This window comes from Nesoenas mayeri (genome assembly GCF_963082525.1).
Source record: "Nesoenas mayeri genome assembly, chromosome: 1".
Lineage (NCBI taxonomy): Eukaryota > Metazoa > Chordata > Aves > Columbiformes > Columbidae > Nesoenas > Nesoenas mayeri.
In genome coordinates this window covers 41,660,416-41,685,558 of record NC_137541.1, presented here as the reverse complement: position 1 = coordinate 41,685,558, position 25,143 = coordinate 41,660,416, and the positions used below count along the sequence as shown (strand labels likewise).

The 25,143-nt window shown below is 37.8% G+C and overlaps 1 protein-coding gene across 5 annotated transcripts in view; it reads left to right on the top strand.

Moving 5' to 3' along the window:
* The window catches only part of ATF7IP (activating transcription factor 7 interacting protein), a 367,200-nt gene that overhangs the window by 18,114 nt on the left and 323,943 nt on the right, over positions 1–25,143 (top strand). The window contains exon 1 of one of the 5 annotated variants that reach the window (XM_080362609.1): positions 108–248. The exons of the other annotated variants lie outside the window; for them this stretch is intronic. The gene's annotated coding sequence lies outside the window, so the exon portion shown is untranslated. Of the gene's footprint in view, positions 1–107; positions 249–25,143 lie in introns of those variants that run through there. 5 annotated transcript variants of the gene reach the window in all.

The window sequence follows — 25,143 nt, the reverse complement described above, 5'->3', positions numbered from 1 at the left end:
TGGAGGCGTGGGCGTTCCAGCAGGCTTTAACAGGCAGATGTAGGCTGCTAGCTGAGAGGTACAACAGCGTAGTGCAGGCTGGCTGAAAAATAGTACTCATGCTGCTGTGTAAACAAAACACGATCTTAGTATCAAGATGGCCGACCTGGAAGTCTACTTGTAGCTCCTGATACTTATGCAAATGAGCTGCATGTCAGTGGTTTACTCAGAGGAGGAAGCTCATTTTGCACGTGCCACCTTCTCACCAGGTAAGAAAAGCGACTCGTTTTCTGCATTAATGTTTTAGAGGCCTTTCAAATGATTTTTTCAACTTAGGTGCCCATCCCCCACTTTGGCAAAATGCCAGTATTTGGATTTAAATATAAGAGGCTTTTTCTGGGAAGCCCGGAAGTAATTTGTTCCTGCTGTAATTATTTTTGGGTCACTGTTGTTAGGGGGAACATTAGCTAGCAATTATTGTAAAATGTTTACTTAAGTAAAACTGAAGACCTTAAAAATATTAGAAATTTGAGTATGTAGTTTTTGCTCCTAATGTTGCTGGTTTTGATTGGTTCAAACCTCTACTGTTTTGTTACTGTGTATTTTTGTCTCTATAGTGACATCACTTGATGCACATGGAGGGTTAGCAATACTGTGAGCTAACCCTTGAAAAGGGTGCAGAATTAAGAAGGTCAAATCCACCAGTAGTGTGGTTTTGGCTTCGTGGCGTTATGAAGGAACTTAATTATCCTGGTCATCCTTTGAATTCTCTTATTTTTGAGATGGCAAAACTGTTTAAAATATTGGACACTGAACTGGTGTCTGCGTGTTTTTTAGTATAAATGCACATTCGCAGGTGCATTTACGTAAATTTTAAAAAGGTGTATTTGTAAATACGGAAACACATCTGAATACAATATTTATCTGTGCTCTCTCCTTGGAAGACAATAACCTTGCCTTAGAGAAGCAAATTTTAACAACATGGCAGTGTTGCTTATTACATAATGTACTGTATTGTGGTTATGCACGTAGTGCGTGAAATGACTGCATGGGGCAGATGTGCTAGCTCTGCACAAATTATTTGTGTTATTCCTACTTTTACAAGTCAAAATGTTACTGTGACAGTGTGGGAGGCTGGAAAGGGGAGAAGGTGAAAGAAAATTACTGGATCTGGGAGATTCCAAGGTAGAGAAAAGGGAAAATTGGAGATGTGTGAACAGGCTAAGGAAAACATGGTCTCTTATAGGTAGAGAGCAGCTCAAGGTAGGAATGTGGACCTATCAGTAGCAGGCCTTGGTCAAGAGAAGGAAAAATGAGATGAACGGAAGAGAATAAAATTTAAAAGGTAGAAGGGCAAAGTACTCAGGTAGATTATTTGAGCCTAAAATGGCAGTGACAGGAACTAAAAGTGTGATAGTCATTTTGAAATGGAGCGTGAATTAAGAACAGTAGAGAATACATAAATATGCTAGGAAAGACAACTATAACTGGTTGATATTGAGGAGGGGGGAATGTAATAATAGTAGAGAAAGGTACACTTCTACATTGATTTGGCAGAGTAAAATGCTGTGGGCCAACAATTTGAGCCAAACGAGGTTTGTTGTTTGGTGTGGTTTTTGTTGTTGCTGTTGGTTGTGATGGTATTGTTGTTGTTGGGGGTTTTTTGTTTGTTTTCATATATATCTCATTTACTTTGAAACCTTTGGCTTTTTTTTATTGGTAACTTAAGATTTCATAAGGGATGCAATTTCACTTGTCATTTAGAAGTCTGGTTATATGGATGTCCAATTGAAAAAAAGTACAAAAATGGCATGTGTGAGAAAGTATGTAAATCAGTATATGGTAGATTTCCAGATTCTTGTCAAAAGTCAAATGCTGCTACCTTAAATAGTTTTAGGGTTTTTTTTAGATAGAAGTAAGATTACATTGTAATATCATGCAGGTGACTGAAGTACTTAAAATATGGAAGTTACAAGGAAGATACTAAAGAATCCATGCTAGACATTTCCTTTCAAAGGCTATAGCAGGTCCTTGTAATCTGAACCCAGGAGTGCTAAGAGAACTGGCTGAGAGAATTTCTTTTCTGAGTTGTCTCTCCTGATAAATCTTGAAACACAATGTAAATTCTAGAAGACCTTGGAGACTTCTTATTTAAAAAGGTCAGGCAGGATGACCTAAGTAACTATTTAACTTCACATCAATCCTGAAGAACAATAATGGAAGGACAACCAAGGGATTCAGCAAATGCAAAGGAATATTATTAGAATTAATGCTTAGGTTGTTTAATGGAAATAAAACTTCATTAAAAAAAAAAATCCTAACTTAATTTGTTTGAGAATGTGGTTGCTTGGTGTAAATACCCAATATGTATAACACGATTATGGGACCCACTCAAGCAGTCTGCTATTGCACAGCAAAATCTGAAGTTGTATATTTAGAAACCATCTGTTATAGAACATATCTGCTTAACAGGAAACCTCAAATTAAGTAGGGAAAGTCCCAAATAGAAAGTTAATGTACAGGGACTGAAATTCCGTTAAATATATATATAGAGAGAATACACTTAGAATACACTATAGAGAGAAGTCATACACTTTATTAATCCGCCTTGGTTATACTGATGATGTGAATTCTTGCATGAATACAGGTTACAGTCCTGTTGTCTGTACGGTGTTTATTTTAGAATGGCGAAAAAGTAGGAAGGGTCTTGGGAAAAGACACAAAAATCAGTCTGGCTCAAGAACACAGAATCTTACAGTAATTTAAAAACTGAACCAATAATTTAGGTTGGAAGGAACCTCTGGAGGTTATCCAGTCTGACATCTTCAAAGGAGGGTAACTTCAAAGTTAGATCAGGTTGCCCTAAGGTTTGTGGAAGTGAGATTTGAAAGTCATTAAAGGTGGAGATTTCACAACCACTCCACACAAGCTGTTTCACTGTTTGAGCACCCTCATAGAGAAGAAATGTTCTCTGTGACCCTCCACAAGACCTGCTTCTCAGTATCTCCTTTGCGTTCAGGGTCCCAAAACTTCATACTTCAGATGCAACTTCATAGGTGTCAAGCAGAGTGAATTAATAATTTCCTTTGATCTGCAGGCTATGTTTTCACTTATGCAGCCCCATCTTGAGTTTTAAAATAAAGAATCAGTATAAAGTGGTAATTCCATTGTGTAAGTTCCTTCAGAAAGCAAAAGTTACTGGTAAAATAGGGTCTGCAATCCAAAATGGGGGGGAGTGATGGGAAACTGCAGACAGATGAACTTTTAAAATTATGCTGTGAGTGAAGGAAGCAGTGAGGTTTCTGTTGCTGTTCTTCCAGAAAGACATCTCATCTTGATTTGAAGACAGGCTTAAAAGAATAGCCAACCTATGGCATTTAAATGGCTTATGGACTTGGAACAGCTGACGTATGACTTGCCGACTATGGCAGCCCCACAGCTGGGTTACATGGGATAGTACTGTCATGAAATCTTCCATGTAATCTAAATTTCTGGTTATTGGATGCAATTACCTAGTAGGGACTGTTACAACCTTTATCGCTCTTTTGACTTGGAGCTGGCTACATATGTAGCCAAACCATGCCCAGCCTTATATAGATGTGGTAAGATCCCACAAAAATTGTCTAGATTGTCTGCCCAGGAATAATTTCTCGACTGTCTCATCTTGTGGCCAGATAAAATATTTAGATGATGAGGTCAAGAAAGTTAGCCAGCTTTGCATTAGCAAGTGCCTTTCTGGTTTCAACAAATGGGTGGCTAAGAGCATGTAATGGTCTTATGAGACTAGAAATGGTTTCTTTTGTTGTCATGCTTTACAATGTCTTCCTTAATTCTACCAGTTTGACATTTTTCACCAGACATGTTGCAGTGATTCTGGACAGTTCTGCCTTCCCTCCCCACCTTCTGACATAACAGTGGGCAAGGCTTAATCTTCATGCAGCAAAACTTGTAGCTGTTGAATGAAAAGCCTTATGGTCAAGAGAAGTAAAGTACCTAATAATATTCACACATCCTAATGGCATGTAGTCAAGGACTTTATCTTTTTATTTAAAATTTTATTTCTCTTTTTTTTGTGAGTCTTTTTCTTAAATTGCGGTTAGACCTGCCCTAAAATTTCACCTCATGTCATGTTTCCCTTTTGCACTTAAATCTGCCTTTTTTTTTAATCAGTCAAAGAGAACAGTATTTAAAGCTGTGAACAGTGTGGCTCTTATACTACCTTGTTTTAAATAACATTTTAATCTTACTTATGATCAGTAACAAGCATAGCTATTAGTTGCAACGTAGACCTGTGTTCTGTGTGTGTTGGGGTGCGAGAGGAAGACGTCCTTTTTGTTGTACTTTGTGTTGAAGCCTTGTTTAGCTATTCTGAACAGATGTAAACTGTACTAAGGAAATATCAGCTGATCTGTGCTGGACAAGACTAATATATTACCTTTACTGAAAAAAAGTTATGAAGTTTTCCAACTTAGATTCAGTTAAAGCATCAGCAACTTCCAGTGCATTCAGTTGGTTTCATTATGAGGCCAGGAAGGGGAAATGATGAAGCTCTATCACAACCAGATTTGTTATCACAAGATGTGATGGAAAGAGAATTCTGAACATGTTATATCCCAGGATTTTGTGCTGACTGTCCTAATGGCATCTATTGCATGTTTGACAGCAGCAGAGATAATGAAACTAGTGTCTCATGAGCTAGTTCTCCAAGTGAGAAAGCTGTAGAATTGTGTCTTTCTTGTTTTTGGCTGGGAGAAGCTGAGTATTGTGCATGCCACCACAAGAGTTGCATATGTGTTCCAGGAAGCATTGCTGACAGTATAAGGCAAATTTTGTAGATAAGTTGTGTTCTCCAGGCTAGGAAATTATCAGTGAATAATGGAGGAGAGGGATTATAAAACTAAGTCAGAGATGACTCATCTGGCATGGAAAATCCAGCCATTATAGGAACTACCAAAATTAAAATGTTAAAAATTAACTTCAGTGCCACTTAAGCTAGATCATGCAGGACATCAGTTGGTTTGGACATGCCATGATTACTTCTAACTTAGTAGGAGAGATGGTCTTCCTTTAAGGCGAAGGCTTTGCTTCCGTCTTTTAAAGAGAAGTGTTTGTTTCTTATTAAGAACTGTTGTTCATTTAATGGAACAGCAGCCTACAGAATAATGAAAGCACCTAAATGAATGCAAACCTTTTAAGACTGGCTGATATTTCAGCAGGGAATAGCTAACCTTATTAATCCCTTAATAGCTACAGTGCTGTTTGCCTCGTGGCAAAATCTGACCAATTTTTAATCTCTTAGAACAGTTGTTTTTTTTGTTTTGGTTTTTTGTTTGTTTGTTTTAATCTCAAGTCTGTTAATGAAAGCAGAATGCATCCTTGACTTATTAGTCCTCGGTTTGCTGCTGACTTTCCCTAGCAGGAGATGGAAGCACTTTGGTGATCAATACTCTAGTTATAGTAAAATGGAAAAGAAACTTTTTTTCCCAAACAGCTGTGGTAATTAGCTATTCCATTCAAATGCAGCATATGTAGAAGTTTGAAAATTGTTGATAGGATCTTTTTCTTCACACATTGAAGGATTGCTGTGATACTGCTGTAGCTTCTGCATCATTTAGGAGGGCATCATACTGTTAGCAGCAGCAGCTGCCTTCTCTTTGGGAGTTGTGCACTTTGAAAACAAGATGGAAATTCTCAGGATTCACTGACTTCTTAAAAAAAAAAAAAAAAGGAGAGGGGGAAATATGTTGGTACCTGTGTTCAATCTTCTAGCTTCTATCAGTTCTAAACAATAAAGTCAGGTTAGAATTGTTTGAGTTTTGAGAAGAAACCACATGAGTGTCCAGTACCACGTCACAATTGTCAAGAAGGCTGGTCCAGACAAAGTGTCTGCACAGGCACTAGAGTCAGAGGGCACTGCAAACCTGGGTCAATACTATGAACCTGAACCCATGACAGTAATATGTTAAGATGTGGAGCCTAGCGCTTTGAAACTTTAAGCAGATTAGGTCTACCCAAAAACATAACAACCAGGTATAATTCTAATATTTTAGGCAAATGTATTATGGTCTTGATACAATGTCAAGAGATTTCAGTGAAGTTTGGATCTGGGTACCAGTTGTGGGAGTGTGAAGGTTTCTGTGGACATCAAACTAAGCAAATACTGTCTAAGCTTATACGTTGCTTAAAGAATTGCTTCTTGATTTGCAATACAGTTTATGTGCCAAGGAATACAAATGGTTTTGATATTAGGCATTTTCAGGTTGAACATAGCTTATAGTTGGATTTTAGTCTTCCTGTTTAAGATTCACAAGTAGATTGTCATGTTCTGTTAAAACATACAAGATAAAGCATAAACTAGAATAAAAAAGCTGTCTGTTCAAAATACATTTGCTTCTGTATTTACTTATGTGTTACTGAGTCTTTCACTTGTACCTGCCGACAAGCTGAAGTTTTTTTTTCCCCAAGGAAATGCAAGAGGCAAGACTCTTCTGGATCTCTTTAACTGTCACAATTCTTGGCTTCTGGCATTAGACTCAAGAAAAACCGAGGCAGGAGATAATGTTGCCTTGACAGGGCTGAATTGTTGATCAGTAATTAATTGAAACGGAGACAAGATAATCTTCAGCACTAATCTGGTGCTTTGTTCTCCAGGTCATAGTATCTTGTGCCTAAAGATAATGACATACCCTTCTTCATGATTTATCGTTGTGAGGAACAGTCATTTGGTGACCATTTTGGCCAGAGCCATACGTACAAAACCACATGTATCCATTAGGAACACGTGTGTGTTGTCCTGCCAGCAAACGGGCAGACCTTGCCATAAAACTCCACTTGTCCAGCAAAGCATAGAGAATTTGTTGCTACTGCATGCTTGACCTGAAGACTTCTGATTTGTCCTCTATCTCTTTTTGCTTTTGGCGCTTCTCTGCTTTTAGGCTGGTGTGTATTTGGTATGGAATTTCTGTTCTTGGCATATAGAGACTTGGCAATCTCCAGGCCTTTGGTCTTCACTGGACCTGGATCTAGTATAAATCTTTACCAATCCCCTCAGACTGACAGATGCTGAGAATGTATCTGACTCTACTTAGCTATATTTTAGTATGTGTGCTGTCTGCTTCATCTCACCTTCACTGCCTGGATAACTTGAAAGGTTATGAACTTTACAGTATTATGGATCTTTGTGACCAATGAAAGCCTTTCTCATGGAGCCTCAGATTTGAAGAAATCTTCAACAGAGAAGCTGAAAAAGCCACACCTTCAAATGCAGAGAGCAGTATCTAGAATAAGATGATCGTGGAAGAATCTGAGCATTTTTACTTAATTTTCAGTGAGACTGCCTCTATGCCTAGCCTGGTTATTGATTATCTTTCTGGGAATAGAGAGGTATAGAGGGGAAGGAAGCCTGGTAAAGAAAATGGTTCATTTTCCAGAACACCGTTTGGTGGCAAAGTTCTGTTATTTTTTTAGGATTCAGTTCTTGGCATGAGAGACCATTAATTCCTTAGATGCTTCTGTGCAACATCCTGAATATTCCACTACCCATATGACTTCAAGGATCACAACCATATGGTTTCTTGATACCTGTTTCAAGATATGTTTCAGATATTCTTCAGGGTTACATTCAAGGATGTTGTCTAGGATGGTCAGACTAAGGACATGCATCACTCCCAAGCAAATGATGTGAAGGTTAAGAGATACTGCTTCAGACACAAAGAAAATGCTTTTATCTCCCCTGTGAGAGAGAATCTGCTTCAACGTGCCTTGTCCTGTTTCATAATTGTCAGTGGCACCTTCCTCAGCCACAATCAGAGAGGGAACCATGTGTTACCAAGACACATAGATGTCTGTTTCAGGCCTTTGAACAGATTTTACTTTGAGGTATTAATAATTCTGATACATAACTGGAGTTCTTCCCTGTTACTGTAGATGTATGTGCATTTTATGGACAGTGCTAGAGGCAAGGCCTGCCCCTGCTATCCCCAAACAGTGCAGGAAAACAGATATCTTTTATGACAGACCAGTGTTTTGGGTTCATTGCTTTATCACAGGAGTGGCACAAGCACCATGCTTCTTTTTCAAAGGTAGATCAGGTCGCTGGTACTTCTACCTTGTTCTCTTAGCTTAGATATTGGGAAGCTTTTGGCAATAGAATGGACAAAAAAATAATGGGATATTCCAGGGTGCAGTTTTTGACGTGCTGCTTTGATTGATCACATCCCTCATAATTACTCTGGTTTTTCTCAAGTTATTTGGTAGGCCAGAGCAAGTTGACTTACCTGCATTGTTTAAAAAACATGGGTAACTGCTGTGTTATTTGCCTATGGAAAATCAGTTCTTCTCTGTGTGGTGTTAAACTGCTTTTGTGTATTTAATCAATCTATTTCCTTTGCTATAGTTCTGGTGGCCTAGTGAGACATAAACATAGTCTCAGCCCTAATAGCTTCGCAGCTTGAGTCCAAATCTTTAGATGAAGTATTTTTGTATTTGTGTCTGTGTCTGTTTGTGGAGAGGGGAGGGAGAGATATGGCAGGCATTTATGTAGCTGATACTGTGTTTTCACTGAGCAAGATCGCTAAGGAATTATTCTCTAAGAAATTATGAAGTTCAGCATGACTTGGCAATGTACGCTCACAGCCCAGAAAGCCAACTGTATCCTGGGCTGCATCAAAAGAAGTGTGACCAGCAGGTTGAGGGAGGTGATTCTGCCCCTCTGCTCTTGTGTGAACCCACCTGCAGTACTGTGTCCAGCTCTGGGGCCCCCAGAATAGGAAGGACATGGACTTTTTGGTGTGAATCCAGAGGAGGGCCATGAAGATGGTCAGAAGGCTGGAGGACCTCTCCTATGAGGAAAGGCTGAGAGAGTTGGGGTTGTTCAGCCTGGAGAAGAGAAGGCTCCTGGGAGACTCTATTGCACCCTTTCAATATAGAAAGACTGACATAGACTTTTTACCAAGGCCTGTAGTAACAGGACAAAGGGCAACTGTTCTAAACTAAGAAATGATAGCTTTAGATTGGACATAAGGAACAAATTTTTTTGCCACAAGGGTGGTGGGACAGTGGAACAGGCTGCCCAGAGAAGCTGTGGATGCCCCATCCCTGGAAGTGTTCAAGGCCAGGCTGGATGGGGCTTTGAGCAACCTGGTCTAGAAGAAGGTGTCCCTGCTTGTGGCAGGGGGGTTGGAACTAGATGATCTTTAAGGTCCCTTCCAACCTGAACCATTCCTATGAGTCTTAAGTTTTCTTTGTTCTTGGTCTTAGTGCTTAATCTTATTTGGAAGATTTCTCTTAATTTTTTGAGCATTAGTTTCAACTGTTGATATGAGAACAGTCTTAATTTTTGTTTGTGTGGAACCAAAACTTTATGGAAGTTTTCTCAACTGTTGGTTTTTGTTATCACTGTTGGTTTTTGTTACCAAAACACACAAATGTTGCATCTGTCCAAGAACTCTTTAGTTGCGTATTGGAATGTGCCAAAGCTTGCAGAGGTGAATCAGTTAAAGATGGTCAGAGCTTTTGTGTTCTGCGGAAACTGAATCCATTCTCTGGAATATGTCTGTCGTTAAATGTTTTTTCAGGGCAGCCCTTTGGAATTAGGTTAAATATCAAAGATCTAAAGAAAATACTGTGATGGGCAAAACAGATTATATATTTTCAGAACCTGCCCACAGTATGTTCTGAAAGTGGTCCACTGGTGTGGTGAGGTGATTGTGGACTTCTTAAAACATAAATTTGCAACCATTTAAAAAAGTTTCATCAGTAGTTGAAATTCCTTGAGATGCAGATTTTCACCATCTATGGCTTCATTTTTTTACTTCCCAGCAGTCTTGAAGGAAGATGGAGGTCAGTGATTGATACAGCTGGCATGGCCTAGTTTGGGCCAGCTGCTCCATTTGCTGTTGTTCAGCTGCACAGGTTTTTACTTGCTTGACAGCTTTCTGAATTTTTCTGGTTTATGGTGACACTTCAAGATAAATCTTTTGCTAGTTTTGGTTCATCATTAACTACCTTATAATGTTGGACAGATCAGCCATCTTTGTGGGAGTAAAAATGCCCTGATGAGCGAAAAGCATGAGGCTTTTTTAAGCCAATCTGCTTTTGATCATGGGCAAAGTGGAATGCACAGCTGTGTACAGGGAGGAAGGAACTGAGTTCAGTTTTGAGTATGCAGGCATATCTGATGGAAAAAAAATCTAGACTGTGTAGCTGGGGGAACTTCATATATAGGTGGACACACAGGCACCCACCCCCCCCAGACACACTCCATCATCTGGTGATAAAGTACATAGGCACAAAAGTAGTTGTGGCTTGAGTAGATTGAAAATGAGTTGGAAGTAACCTAAGCTGTGATTTCAACATTTTGCATTAATGTTTCTTAAGCAGCTGTTGCAGCTTCTTGGTTCTAGCTACTCATTCTAGTTTTGCCATCCTGTTCCTTATGCTGTCACAGCAAGGAGCTAGATCAGAAAGGCTCCTGGGTGGGAAGCTGGTTCAGTGGCTTGCTGTGCTGTGTCTTACAAACCGTTCTGCCAACAGAGCAGGAGTGCCATGGGGGGGAAAAAAAGGGGTTGAAGAATTTGAGTGTAGGATTTGTCACAGCAAAAATACACATTGATCCTGCACTTCATTGTCAACAACCCTGTAAATATGTGCGGTAATTGTAGAACAGGATTTTTTTATGGTTTTGAGGAAGGACTATATTCTACAAGGACAGAGAAATGTGAAGAATTCTTTGTTTCAAAGCTCATTACATAATTTTTGTATGTTAAATTTTTGCTTTTGTTTTGGAGGGGTTTGGAGTCTAATCACTTTTATTGAGTTTGGAAAGTATTCCTATTATGTTGGCTTTACAGAAAGCTACGTCCATGTAGAATAAAAGTGAGAAAGACCTATAAATGCGTGGAAGTTGTGGTATAATGTGAGGTGTTTTGTGGTTTTTTTTTTTTTGTCACATTGTCATTTAGTCTGACTGAATAAACAGCCTTCTGTTTTCAAATCTAACTTCTGTTGAAATGCTTCCTGCCTTAGTTCTGCCTTCCATTTTGTTTCCTTAGCTTACTCAAATACAGGGCAAGAACATGAAGAACGCCATAAACAGAGGACAGAGGAGCAAACTAGATTTTGTCTTTTCTAAGATTGTAACATGTAGACGATTTTTTTTTTTTACCTTCCCTTGGAGAAGTTTTTTTTTTTCCAAGGTTTTAAGGAAGATGTTCTGAGAAGTATTGTCAGAGCCTTTGTTGTAAAAAGAGACTTGTACTTGCCTGGGTAAGAGTGGAAAGACCTAAGAACTTGAACTGACTGAAAGAGTTACTCAGCTCTTCTGAAGCTACCATGGCAGCAAGGTATTGGCTAACAAGATTCTGAGACGGAGTAAGTGCTGTAAAGTCTATTGCTCAGTCTTTTTATCAACCTTCATCACCTTTGCTCAGTTTCAAAATAAACCAGAGCTGTGTTATGCCAGCAATGTCAGCCCAGGTTCATCTCAGCTGAGAAAGAACTCTGATAACTCGTTCTGGATCTCATTATTTAGAATCTGATACTCTAGTTGTGGGCTGAGCACACTCCAACTGTGACAAACAGTCTCTATTGAACAACGCAGAGGTGTCAAGGAGGCCCTTTGTGAAGTCAGTGTTTCAGACATGCATAGGCCTTCAAGTTAAAGACTGCTTGAGAGGCTAAACCCAGAGTCCTGCTGTCAGAAGACTACTATCTCAAATTCTGCTCTACGTGATAAAAGGAATGCAAAAGGACTAAATCTGGATCTTGCTGTGAAGCAAACAATATGCCACCCCAGCAAAAAGGATACAAAAAGGATTGTGCCTTTACTCTGAGATGGGGAGTGAGAAAATTCAAAGTCTAATTGACAAACTCAGTGAGGAAAAACAGCAAAGAAAGCACTTAAGTCGCTATCCTGTGAGGATTTTGCTCAAGCATGCGAAGCAGAATCTGTTTCTCTCTATTGGCATTTTGGAGAGGCCATCCTAATACTGTCCATCAGAAAGTGTAGCTACCTCCAGTTCTGATGTAGTTCCAGAGAGAAAGATATTTGGCAGGAGAGTTTGTGTTGTCCCTGTCAAACTATTTGGTATTTAAAACAAACAAACAAAACAAAAATCAAAACCAAACAAAAACCAACAACAAAACAACAACCACCAAAAATCCCACAAACAAACAAAAGCACAAACAAAAAAAAAACCCGAACAACTTTGATAAGGAAATTTCTACAAAAGAGGAAAAGCATGTTACTTATCCAATCTAAGGTAGAATCCGTTTTCAGTATCTTTCATTTTACATTAAAAAAAACTTTACATTTGGGATGAAGGCGTCTTCCAGGCACAACTGAAAGACTGCTAGGTATTATAATTACACTGTTCATTCAAAATAAGATTCTTTATCCCTCTGTAGGATGGATATGCAGATACAGACCTATTGGTCTCATAAACAGAAAAAAGAAGTGAGATTTTCTTAAGGGTTACCTGTTACTGCTATAACCACTTTATTTGTTGGACCAATACTACCATAGATTAGTAATCCAGTATCTGCTAAAAGGCAGGGAAAAAATTAACCAATAATCTAGGCTCTATGCCAGAAAGGAATCCTCAGATTCTGTATTTATAGTCGATTTTACCCCAGTCCATTTCTGTTATGATACCTACAAGGTATTGCCATTTGAGTAAAACTACTATGAGCATTTTAAGAGGTTGGTGGTATTGCTCGTTAACATTTTAACGATGCATGGCTTCTTTTTGAAGTCTTTGTTTTTGAATCAAATTGCCACAGCTATAAAGCAGAGTGTTCCACTACCACTTTTCTCATAGATAGGTGTGGGGGGTGTCCTTTAACACTGTCCTGGCACATTCATTCTTGAATACATGCAGAAGACTTCACAGCAGTTTGCCTTATTTCAAGGGAGAAAGTAGAACCTGTAGGGAACATTTATCCTCTCAAAACAAATAGTTTAAGTGTGCCTTCAAGGATCAGTAGTTTCTTCTGCAGAGAGTTTTCACTTGAGCTGTACAAGATTTTTTAAAAGCTAGTAACAGTTTCCAGAGAAAGTGGATTTAGAAGGATTCTCAGGAGGTTGTCCAGTTCCATCGCTTCTGCTACCCTTTCCTCAGTGTTCTGTTATTTAGAGAAATTTTTCTCCAAGAAAGCCTCATGGTGACAGATGAATACGACCTGGTTAATATTCACTTTCTGGATACATAAATAAGATCACTTTATAATCACAAATGCAGACATGGAGATAGTCACCCATACAGAATCATCATGAGAGCCTGGAGTTACTCTTCAAAATAATCAGGAAACAGCTCAGCTATGTTACGTGCCAGCACATGAAGAAAGGATTTATTAATATATTGATATTTTCAGTTATTCAAAGAGAAATATACCCTTTGATTTTTGGGATAAGGTGAAACTGAGTCCTTTCTTTACAGGAAGCAAGCAACCAAGCATTGTGGCTTGCTGGTTCACCAGGCAAATGTCAGGCCATGGAAGAGCTACATTCAGAATATTCCTTTTGATGTTGAAGATTTCTGAGCAGAATCTTTCTGAAAGTTGAGCTATTACAGCTAAATTTAAATCTTAAAAAATTAAGACAGCTTTCCTCTGAGGCTTTTATTCTGTTTGCCAGTTGAAGCATTCCTGAGTATAATTCATACTGTCTGCTCCTGGCATCTAACACTGGGTGGCATTTGGGAAGCTTTCTAGACAAGAAAAATGGAGTTTATTCTAGAGTGACTCTGCAGATGCATTCTTCTCCATGTAATTTTCTGTGGAGTTTGGGAAGGTAAGCAGTCTGAAATACCTATATGAATTCTTCATGTGCTTCTGTGTCTGCAGTGATGGTGCTCCTGGATTGTTGGTTCATTGACTGCTTTTCTCCTCCCACAATGCTAAAATTAAGGATGCTTTTTGTAGAACTATTTTGAGCTCTTCAGAAAGCAGTTTGGAGAAGTCTTTTATAGACCAAGGATTAACCACTAGTGAAAGTGCCAGATAATATACTGGTTACGCTGAACTTGCAGCTCCCCTTTTTTTTTTTTTTTCTCTTTTGGTATTTTTTATGCTACTGTGATTGCTAGTTTGATGTTTTATGCAAACTATCAGTGCTTCATGAATTTGTAATGTCTTATTTTCTTTATTTTTAAAGATCTGCAGTAGCAAGCAAAATAATGACCCAATTACTGGATGAAGTGGGGTTTGCTTTTGTATACTTCCATCCTTTCCACGTAGGAATGCAACACTGGCATTGGAAGTGGCTCTAGAAGTAGTTTTTTGAGCAGGAGGAGGCATGGGTCCTAGGAGGCTTGTATCTCTAGGTATATTTATTGGGTTCACCAGGCTAGTATCTATGATCTTAACCAGTCAGCATCAATAAAATGTTGATGGCTGACTTCTTCTGTCCACAAGTTCACTGCCAGTTACTATGAAGAATTGATGGTGTTGAGTGACTGCAAACTCATAGCTGTCTTTGAAAAGAACTCCACAGGACAACAACAAAACAAACAACAAAATAAAACAAAAAAAACCACCAAACAAACAAAAACCAACCACCACCACATCATTGTGGATGTGAAGTTTAAAGCCAGGAATGCCTTTTAGAGTGTTTCTTGTGCAGTCTCCATTTATCTCCTGTAAAAAGCCTAGAGCAAGAAAGCCTGCAACCTACTGTTGTGTTCAAGAAGGCTGTCAAGAGGATATTTTGCATATAACTGTTATCTGCTTTCTTCTTCAAGGACCTTTCTATAAGGTACTGGAGAGACACAAAGATGGATTCTTTCTTTGTAATGGAGAACAGATACCTTCAGACTACAGATTTTAATTTGATTTTTCTTATCTTCGTAATATTAACAAGAAGCTGTAATTCACGGAAAATATTTCAGATTCCTAGTACCAGTGTTTTGCTTCAGGTATGGCTCTTGGCATTTAGTCATCCCGCAACACAAAAGATAAATACAAGCTACTAGCAGTTAGAGCACCTTGTTCAAAGCAGTTGGTGATTGAAAGGTTAATCCAAGTGACTTCACCCTTGTAAGTAACCAGCTTTCTCTGAATAATTTTAATGATTTTTACAGTTTACTGATCACAGAAATCTAGTCTTCAGAGGGACCTGCAAGAAAAATGACTAACCGAAGGGAAGCTTTTTAATAAAGAGATCTTGCCAAAAGGATACATATGATTTGTTGGACTTACTCATGCAGCTGGATGAAGCAATATGCCAGACTTCAGAAGCCATCTGCAGAAGTACCTCCACGCAAATAATGTTTAGAGTGGATCGTATCTAGACCTGTGACAGTGTTAGAATCTCAGCTGCAAGCATCCTTTCAAACTCTCTCTTGTCAAATGGATGTGAAAAAAATAAAACATGCAACATCTTACCCATCACTTGGAAAGGATACATTCAGCTGGAGATGGATAATCTAGCTGTATCATCTTTTACAATAATTTATTTTTCCCTGAAGATGCTTAAGAATGTTCTGGAAAATACGTCCATTTAATTATTCTGCCAAGCAATTCTTACCTTTCCATTAGAGTTCAGATACTGACAGAATAACAGCAGTGGGATTTACATATTCATTGAAAAGGAAGAACTGCATGCTTGTTCTTTCAGAGAGCCAACACCACCTGGATTATGAAGCAGGGTAATGTTCTCAGACTGGTATTTTTGGAGAGTTACCCAGAGACGTCTCTAAAACATCTCTTTCCTTGAAGACTACAGTTCATGTGTGCTTCTCAATACAGAAGATCCAGAAACAAAAGCAAAGTTAGAAAAACTTTAAGAGGGTCATGTAGTTTCTGTACACACAAACTTATCAGTTGGTTCTCAATGTCTGTCTTTCTGATGTGGTCTGGCAGTATATGCCTCAGAAGGTCCTACTGTAAGTCCTGAACTAGACTTATTTATATCAGAAATAAAAATGAATGCCCTTTTTCTCTTCAGTGTTTCCTTTGTCAATCTGATACTGCTTTGAAATCTTCTATGCCTTTCATTTGTGATACTGATAGAAAAATTTGTGGTTGACACCTTTTTATTAAGATTCATATTGCAAGATGAGAGTGCAATAGCTGGATTACTTGTAGATATTTTTTTTTTTTACTCTGCGTCCTTGAGACATCTGTGTAACATTATTTGGGTTTGTCATCTTCTATTTCAAATGGTTAACTAAGCATTTGCTCTTTTCCCTGATCATTTTTAGGCTTTGATTTGAAGAGCTGTTGCCTGAAGTGCACACATGATTCTTCTTACTATTTCATGGAAATATAGCTACTTACAGTTCTTACCGCAAGAATATTACATTTAATTATTAGAATTTCATCCTCTTCTCTTTCTTCCTCAATCCTTACTCAGCCCAAAGGGAAATGTCACAGCATATAGTTCACATAATGGAACCTCTACTACAAGGCAATCGGGAATATTTCTTAATGCTTAAATGCCACTTAATAAGGTCAGGAGAGAGTTTATGAGAACGGTACTATGTATAAACATTGACTTAACTGTTTAAGACGGTGCTGCACAACACTGGTGGTGCTTATTCTGCTAGAGTTCTGGAAAACTCATTGCCTCTTTTGAATACTGTTATTGTATTCAGAGTGTGCAGAGTAACTGTAGGGGGCATAGGATGCCGTCCTGTAAGGCATCGTTTGGTAGGAAGCCCCTCCAGGTTAGATGACAATCTGTGTGGGAAGTCTCTCAAGGAGCAGTTACCTCGTAGCAATATTATCTACAGGAATATGTTGACTGCATGGATTTTTGCAGCCTGTTTTCTTTTCCTACCACTGTGGAATCCTACTGCTTGATGTCTTCATATTGGTGGAGTCACTGAAAGTTGTTTAAATTGGTCCTTTTTTGGTAAGATAGAAGGAGAACATGTAGATTTATGTGATATTCTTTGACCAAGAGGGTTCAATATCATTTATGGAGTATATGTATTCCAAGAGTAGTAGAATAAATCCAGATAATATGCTAACTGCTAACAATTTATTATTGTTATTATGAAAGTCTCTACTTTCTGTTCTTGCTTACCTTAAGTGGAGAATCTAGATATCGGAAAGGCAAGACAGTCACTGAAACTGAGTGGGGTTTATGTAGTGCTGTTATGGCTGTTTCTTGCAACATGCAAATATTCAAAGGTATTTTATCTGTAGAAGATACACACAGGTATTTAGAAAAGCATAGCAGAAGAGGTTTTGCCATATGTTTTTGTTTATTTTGCTACCTTTTTTTTTTTTTTTTTTTGATGGCTTAATGTGCAGACTTGGGGGAAGAAAGTCTTCATGGGAGAGGGTCACCAAAACAGAACTGTATAGGCAGATTCCTGTATCTGAAGAAAAAGCACTTGCTGGTCCCTGAAAAATCTACATGATTGCATTTCATAAAACAGTTGTGAAAAGCTCACATTTTCATTTGGTATCTGATGTTATACAATCAGTGCATTATAGATATTTGGATAAAGAGAAGAATGAGATGTGGTTATTAAAAGAGCATTAGGTTCCAGTGAATATTCCCAAATGGCAAATGTCAAAATTGAGATGAAACTTGAGAGTTATTGCTTAGCAACTGTGGTGGTCTCTGGAGGCCACAGCTGAATGCAGTGAGTGTTTACAGCAGCAGTGCTGCTATAAAATGAGGATGTGCAAAGAGGATGTCTAAAGCTGATTTTTCTCATGAAAGTCAATAATTATTTCTTTGTTATTGTGGTGAACCTTCAAACCACTTTTGTCAGGGATAGGAAACAAGAACCTGGCAATAAAGCTGATCTTGCAAATTTATGTTTCCTAGTGGTAAACAACACTGTCTGTAAAATATTTTGGTATAATATTGTATTTTGTATTATAGTAGCAATAGGGTCTAGTATTTCTGCTCCTTGACTTTTCTTCAGAATTTGAGGCAGGATTACACTGGATTAGTTGTGCATAGGCTATGGTAGCAGAACTTGGAGAAAAAAGATTTAATTATTTCTGAGGATAAATTGCTTCCAATATTTTTTCATGTTGCATCAGCCCTAATATCCCCAGTGACCCTTGCAACGCTCCCTGCTGTACATTTATTCAACTGTATTGCGCATTTTCGGAGTAGTTCTGCATGCCCTACTGGCAACAGCTTTCTTTCCCTCACTTTCCCTTTTCTTCTTTCCCTCATTTTAAGACTTCCTAGTGTAAACATATTTTGAAATCTAACTTGACTTGTGAAATGTTTTGAACATTCTTCTGAAATTCAATTTTGCAGGTGGAAGATTAAGATGATTGTAAATGGGATGTGAATGCTGAAACCTATGTATGAAAAGTATAGTCTAAATTTGTGGAAATGTTAATAGTACTCATTTTAATCAACAAGTTTTGTAGGTGTGACGATCTGAGATAAAAATGCATTGTCTTGCATGTCCTCAAGTTTAACCTGGTGTTTTCACTTGAATTCTTTGCCTTAAGAAAAAAAAAATCAAAACCAAACAAACACAAAGAAGTGCTATGTTTTTGAGGGGAACTTTAAAGTCTTTGTCAGTTGCTCATTGTCTCCTAGACTGGACTTCTGAAAATAACCTTCCCCTTCCAGAATGGATTTTTTAAGCCTTGCAGTGTACCTCCCCTTAAAACACTTTGTCTGTCTTGTCTTTGTTTTAAGGGGAGGTACACTGCAAGGCTTAAAAAATCATACATTCATAGTAGTGTTTATCAGACATCCTGTCTGTCTACACTGTTATATAGGGTATTCCTAAATAAAAACAAATTCTGACACATACCCTCTCTTTTCATTACTTCTGCTTCATCCTTAAATATTAAAACTACTGTCTTTATTTGCTTCTAAGTATGTCACACAACTTGAAGAATTTCGTAAGATCCTGGTAAACTCAGTATTTTTGCAGTGTCTTCAGGTATATTTATATTAGCAGCATTTATTGAATGAATACTTTATCTCACCATCTTGGGACAGTAAACAGTTAAAAATTTAATTCAAGATGCAAAATTGAGTTCTAACTGTATTGGTTAATGAAAGACATGGAAGCCAGGTACTTAGAATGCAGATCTCAGGTCTGATAGAAGTCTGTGTCTTACATCATATAAATTAGAAATTGTTTCAGAACGAGGATCTTACTTGGGTTGTATCTTTTTTTTGCATATCTGACCAAAGACACCAAACAAGATGAATATGTTTTCCTGAGAGGAAGGTGCCTAAAGTTTAATTCTGCTTATTTCAGTGTGACCTTCTACTGTTTGCATATATTTTTCAGCTTCCATATACAAGAATTATATTTTAAACCCTGTGCAAATATAAACTAAGTCCTTAAGTTCACAACCTCATTACTTTTAGACTGCTCTTATTGTAAGCCTGCATCACATTTTCTCTAACCATACATATCTATATAAATACAAAATATATGTTTATATATATTTTATATGTGTGTATATAGCATATTCAAAAAGGAGTACTTTTTTTTTTTTTTACTGGCTTACTGTGTTGGGAGAGAGAGTTTGGCTTGAAAGGTACCTCCTCAACTTTGCAATCACTGCTTGCTTGCTGAAGATGTAACACTTCTTCAGAAGACTGATGGGCTAGTCATCTGTCCACTTTTAAAGGTCCTATTTTGAGGGGGTTTTTTTAATAACTGGCAGGTAATGCTGATCTTTTGGTCACAAGATCAGCCTTATGGCTAAGTTTATAAAATACCCCAAGTTGGAAGAGACTTCAAAAGATTATCTGGTCCAACGTTCCTTGGGATGGGAGCCTAGATGAGATTATCTAGCACCCCATCCATTTCATAGAACAGTTTGGATTGGAAGGGACCTTTTATTTGAAATATCTTAGAATACAGAATCACAGAATCATAGACTAGTTTGGGTTGGAACAGACCTTGTAAAGGTCATCTAGCCTAACCCCCTGCAATGAGTACATTTTCAACTAGATGAGGTTGCTCAGAGCCCCATCCAGCCTGGCCTTGAATGTTTCCAGGGATGGGGCATCTACCACCCCTCTGGGCAACCTCTGCCAGTGTTTCACCACCCTCATTGCAAAAAATTTCTTCTTCATGTCTAGCCTGGATGTCCTCTCCTTTAGTTTAAAACCATTAATCTGCTATTGCATGCCCTTCTAAAGAATCTGCCCCCATCCTTCTTATGGGCTCCTTTTAAGTACTGAAAGGCTCTGCAACAAGGTCTCCCTGGAGCCTCTTGGACACCTTCAGCAGTGATGATTTTACTACCTCCCTGGGGAGGTTGTTCCAGTGAATCATTGTTCTCACTGTAAAAAAAAGTCTCTCTCACACTGAGATGAAAATACTTCCTCTTCATGATTCTTTACCCACCAACTGTTTTCAGCCAGACTTCAAAGGTATAGAAACCTTGATGTTGGTTCTTACAAGCTTTATGAGAATTGCTGGTTGGATAGTAGTAGATGAATCTCAAGTTAGTGTTACTACTGAAGTAGAGTCAGGGCTTCTTTTTAGTAACAGTCAGCTCATCAATTGGTATGTGTATAACTTTGGACAAGCTCGAGGAGATGCTTTCTTTGTTCTCCTGGGAGAATTCCAAAGCCTTTACGGTGAAGAATAAGTTATACGGAACTGGAACAATCTCCTATTTTCCTATTTTTGTTTGTTTGGTTTTTTTTTTAATGTGAAAATATGTAGGAAAGACTTTCTGATTTCTTGCATGTGTATACACATATTTATTTATTTATTTATTTTTCCTGCCTACTTATTGTCTTTTTTTGCTCGTAACCCATAACCACTTTTTAAGGTAGCCTGCAGTGGCATCAACAGAAAAAAAGTTTCTTTATTTTGCCTTTTTATTCCAGACAGTACCAGAGAATAGAAGTGTAAATGCTCACATTGTGTCTTTTGGAGTTGCTATGCTCATCTTTGTACTGCTTCTCTTTAGAATGGGTTAGTACTGATCTGTTGTCTTGGTTTCAACTAGGATGGAATCAGTTCTCTTTTCAGTATTTTTTTTCTTTCAGTTACATTTCTTTTAAGTAACTGTACTTTCTGAAGTTGACTACAGTTTTCAGTCAATATCTGCTACCAGAATTGGTAACAATTGATGTTTACGGTTGTTACTAAGGTATGGGTAAGAATGGTATGCAGAGAGGCCCATGCTTATATTCATCCCTACAGAAACCAAGGTCATTGCTAAACCTCTTGTGTTCCACAAGTCAAGAGGCGTAGAAGGGTCGTTCCTGTGGGGAGGAGTGGATAGGTGACCAAAAACTGACCAATGAAGTGTTCCATCCCATACACTTTGTACTCGGTTTAAAGCTGAGGAATCGCAGTGGTTGCACTCTGTTCTTTCACAGCCAGCATCCATGTAAGAGTCTGCTCATTTTCCTGCCTCTGATCCCAATCAGTGCATTCCTGAATCTGGTTCCCATCTGCTGATGTGTCCAGACCAAGACTTCAGGGTGCCTGCCCTGCAGCAGCAGTGGTGTGTGTCACACAATGCTGTGTTCATCATTGGGGAAACTCAATATTGTCTTAATATTATTACACTCTTTCATTGTTATTGTTTTATTAAAGCTGTTTGAATTTTCCAACCCATAAGTTTCTCTCCCTTTTCTCCTTTCCCTTCTGGGCATGGAGAGGATTAGTAGAGAGCATCTGTTGTCTGCTTAATTATCAGCCCAGCTTTAAATGGTAATACCTGTCAAGAGAGGCTGCTGTCCAATAAATAGTGAAAACTAAATCTGTGCATTTGTGACACTTGCACAGGTTACTTCAGTTGTATTTCAGCTGTGCTAAATGCAAATTTTGTTTGAAGGACAGAAGACTCAGTTTAGTTATCTGGGCATATCATGGAAAAAAAATAGAGGTAATTTCTTCAGGTTATTTCTGCTACAGGTTTCACCACTGAGAAATGTGATTTGCAAGGCACTAGTGATGGCACTATTGATCTTTCTGTACTTCATTTAGTATGCTGGGTTGTTTGTTTTTTCAGTGGTGGATTATCAGCTTGATCTTTCTGAAAGAGCTGCCAATAAAAGTAAACCTAAGTGTTACTTATTGTCACGTAGAATAACTAGGAACCTTCAATAATTGTAGGCTAACCTAGGAACTACACTCCAGAAAAACCTGAAGTGCTAGAGGAACAGGAGTTTACCCTTTCCCTGCCCAAGGTAAAATATTCTGAATACGTTTTGTTCATCTTAGGCTTCTGTTATATACAGCTACAAGATGTTTACAGATCAAGAAATGGCACAGGACTGATGCCAAATGCAGTCTTGTGTGTCCTCTCTGCACGACCTGTATCAAAATATCTTTTTAGTTTCATTGTGTTTCTCAAAGCACCTTAGAGTACTGGACAGATTCAAAATACAGGTTTAAGTGATTGTGGTAATAGACTACAAATATAAATGTGGGCAAAAAGGGGTATATGACACTATTATTTATTCAGATAACCTCAGGAGTTTTTTTAACAATCTCATCTAATGCAAGATCTTACAAACTGGATCAGTTTGGAAAGCAACAGTTTACTGGTGTTTTACTGTTATTTTTCATCAAGACAAGGCATAAATGAAATGAAGGTAGGAGAGACTTGAGAGCTGCAAATTGTGGGAGGGGTTTTTTGTTGCTGTTGTGGTTGGTTGGCTGGTTTCATTTCTAGGCTTTTTGACTGATCTGGAGTAAGCCAGTTAGCATCCCTTCTCTGTGACTCAATTCTCCACCAATAGAGGGATAAGCCAGGCCTTTGTTAGCAAAGGAGCTGTAAAGTACCAAGCATAATAAAAGTAAATTTGACTGCTTGCTCACTCTATTCATAATTAAATTTTTTCATAATGCATTTAGAGAGATTCCTATCTCTTTTTTTCTGTCTCTTTTTTCTGTCCCTTCTTCCCCTACCATGTTTCCACTTCCCTTGCATGAACTATGTTTTTCTCCAGTAGCCTAAGTCTGGGAAACACTTGATGTTCTCAATGAAGTGTCTATGAGGACAGAAAAGATAAACTGGGTAAACCAGCTTTGTCTAAAATTGCTGTTACAGAAAAATTTTATCATCTTTCTGTATACGTTAGAATTCATTTTCATCTGTTTATCAGCATTTTTTTAATCGGTGTTGAGTTAATGCATAATTTATTGTCTTTACCCAGTTTTGGATTTTGTACTTCAATGTTTGAAGTTCTTCCTTAGGGGTTCAAGGAGTGAGTCTAATCAGTTGAGATCAGAGTGATCATGTCTAGAATATTTATTTAAAATTATTTTAGTATTATAAATATGACAGAATTTCTGCATGCCTTGTTCAGGATCAGTATTTGATATCTAAGTTGAAGACAGGTGTGACTGCAGGTAACCAGCAAAGGGAGGGGGAGTCAATTAATCCAAACAAGTTCACCAGTAGGAGTATTTGGAATGCTGTGCTCCAAACAACTCTACTTGTATGTGTTATTGTTTGAAGGGTGTGTCCCGTAATGGTCAGATCAGTCATTGGATGCTAGTTCTTTTGAGACAGGAAAGCTGCATCAAATTTGAATTACTGTATTTATGGGAGACTTTTGGCAACTTAGTACAGCTGCATTATAGTTTGCTTAGGTTAGCTTCTCTGTTGTTCTCTGTATTTTCAAATTATCTTGTAAGTTATAAACTCTAGAAGTGATTTTAATCCCTAGATACTAAATGTGGATAAGCTGCACGAAAAAGTACATTTATTATTTGCATTTACTGTGAATTCATACTGTACTATGTTAATTAAAAATCACAAATTATTACTTGTAAGCTGTCTTTAATACTTAGTGAAGAGGTTTAGATGCGCAAAAACTCTGCCTGGTATATGCCAAGCAGAACTAGTGTTTGGGGGATTTAATTCTGTTTACTTTTTTCCTAATACGGTAACTCAAGTTAATTTATTATTATTTTCAGGAAAGAATAGAGCCAGGGAAATCAGTTTTCTGTCTTTGTAGCAAAAATGATCGGAGGGGAGGGGCAGAAATGCTTTAATGTTGTCAACCTCTGCTAAAGATTAAAAATTTTCTGAGTTTTAGGATAATCTGTGACCCCTTAAGGGGTTACTTTTCCCTGTTGGTCCTTGTCACAAATGACTATTCTCTTTGATTACCAAATGCAGACACATGAATTTTGCAAATCATGTTTATGTAAGATGTAATTACTTTTAGGCTAAGCCATTTCAAGCTTCAGTAGTTATATTCCCTTAAGGATACTCTGGCACACTAGACATGGGTTTTTTCTAAGCAGTCTGACCTTTTTAGTTGATGCAATACTCAACTTTGTGATGATGACACTTTGTGTTTGTTTGGGTAACTGAATATTAAGTGGAGCCATCCAAACCAGCTGTGGGTTATAAATACACTCTTCTTTAATTCATTTTTGTGGTATGTTTAAAATAGACATCAAACCACTAAATTAATTCATAATCCAAGCAGATGGGCAAGTAGAGAAGTTCCACAGAAAATGTCTACAGCTCACATGCATGTAGCTATGGCTTCACGTGACCGGGAAGACTTGCGAATATTATGGAACAAAGCTTGTCATCCAATTTAAAGCACCAAAGTAACATTTATTAATAGTAGTAACATACTTGATTACCATCAGGTCAATTAGCAAAAAGCTTAGTATGAGCCACCACTTCTTTTTTTTTTTTTTTTTTTTTTTTTTAATAGATAATAGAATATTTGAGCATACTGCAGGATGTTCACTGAAATATTTTTAAATGGGTGGGACTCTTATGGATTTCCATATTTTCTGTACTAATATGGTATTGAATTCATAATACAGATTATAATCAACATTTTAACATCTGTAATTCAATACATAAGTCTGGAAATAATTTTTTTTTAAATTCACATTAGGAGCTTAGTATTACACATAGAGCAGAATCAAAATTTGTCTCCCTTTCTTGTTAATACACTGATCTAGTATAGTCCAAAACCAGGAGTTAAATTAGATCTTTAATCTGCTTCTTTACAGTACTTTATTTTTGAAGCTTTAAAGAAATAACCACATATTATTATATATGTAATTAATATTATTGCACATATTACTTTTATGTCAGAGGAGCAGTTACGAGCATTTAAAAATAATTAAGAAGACATACACTTGAAAATATCAAATATATTTAATTGTGGGACAGCCTCCCTGCCCTGTCCCTAAAAAACCTGATTAACCAGATGAAGCCAACTTCATGGGACATCTGTAGTGCTTTGTCAACCTCTGGAAGGTCTGC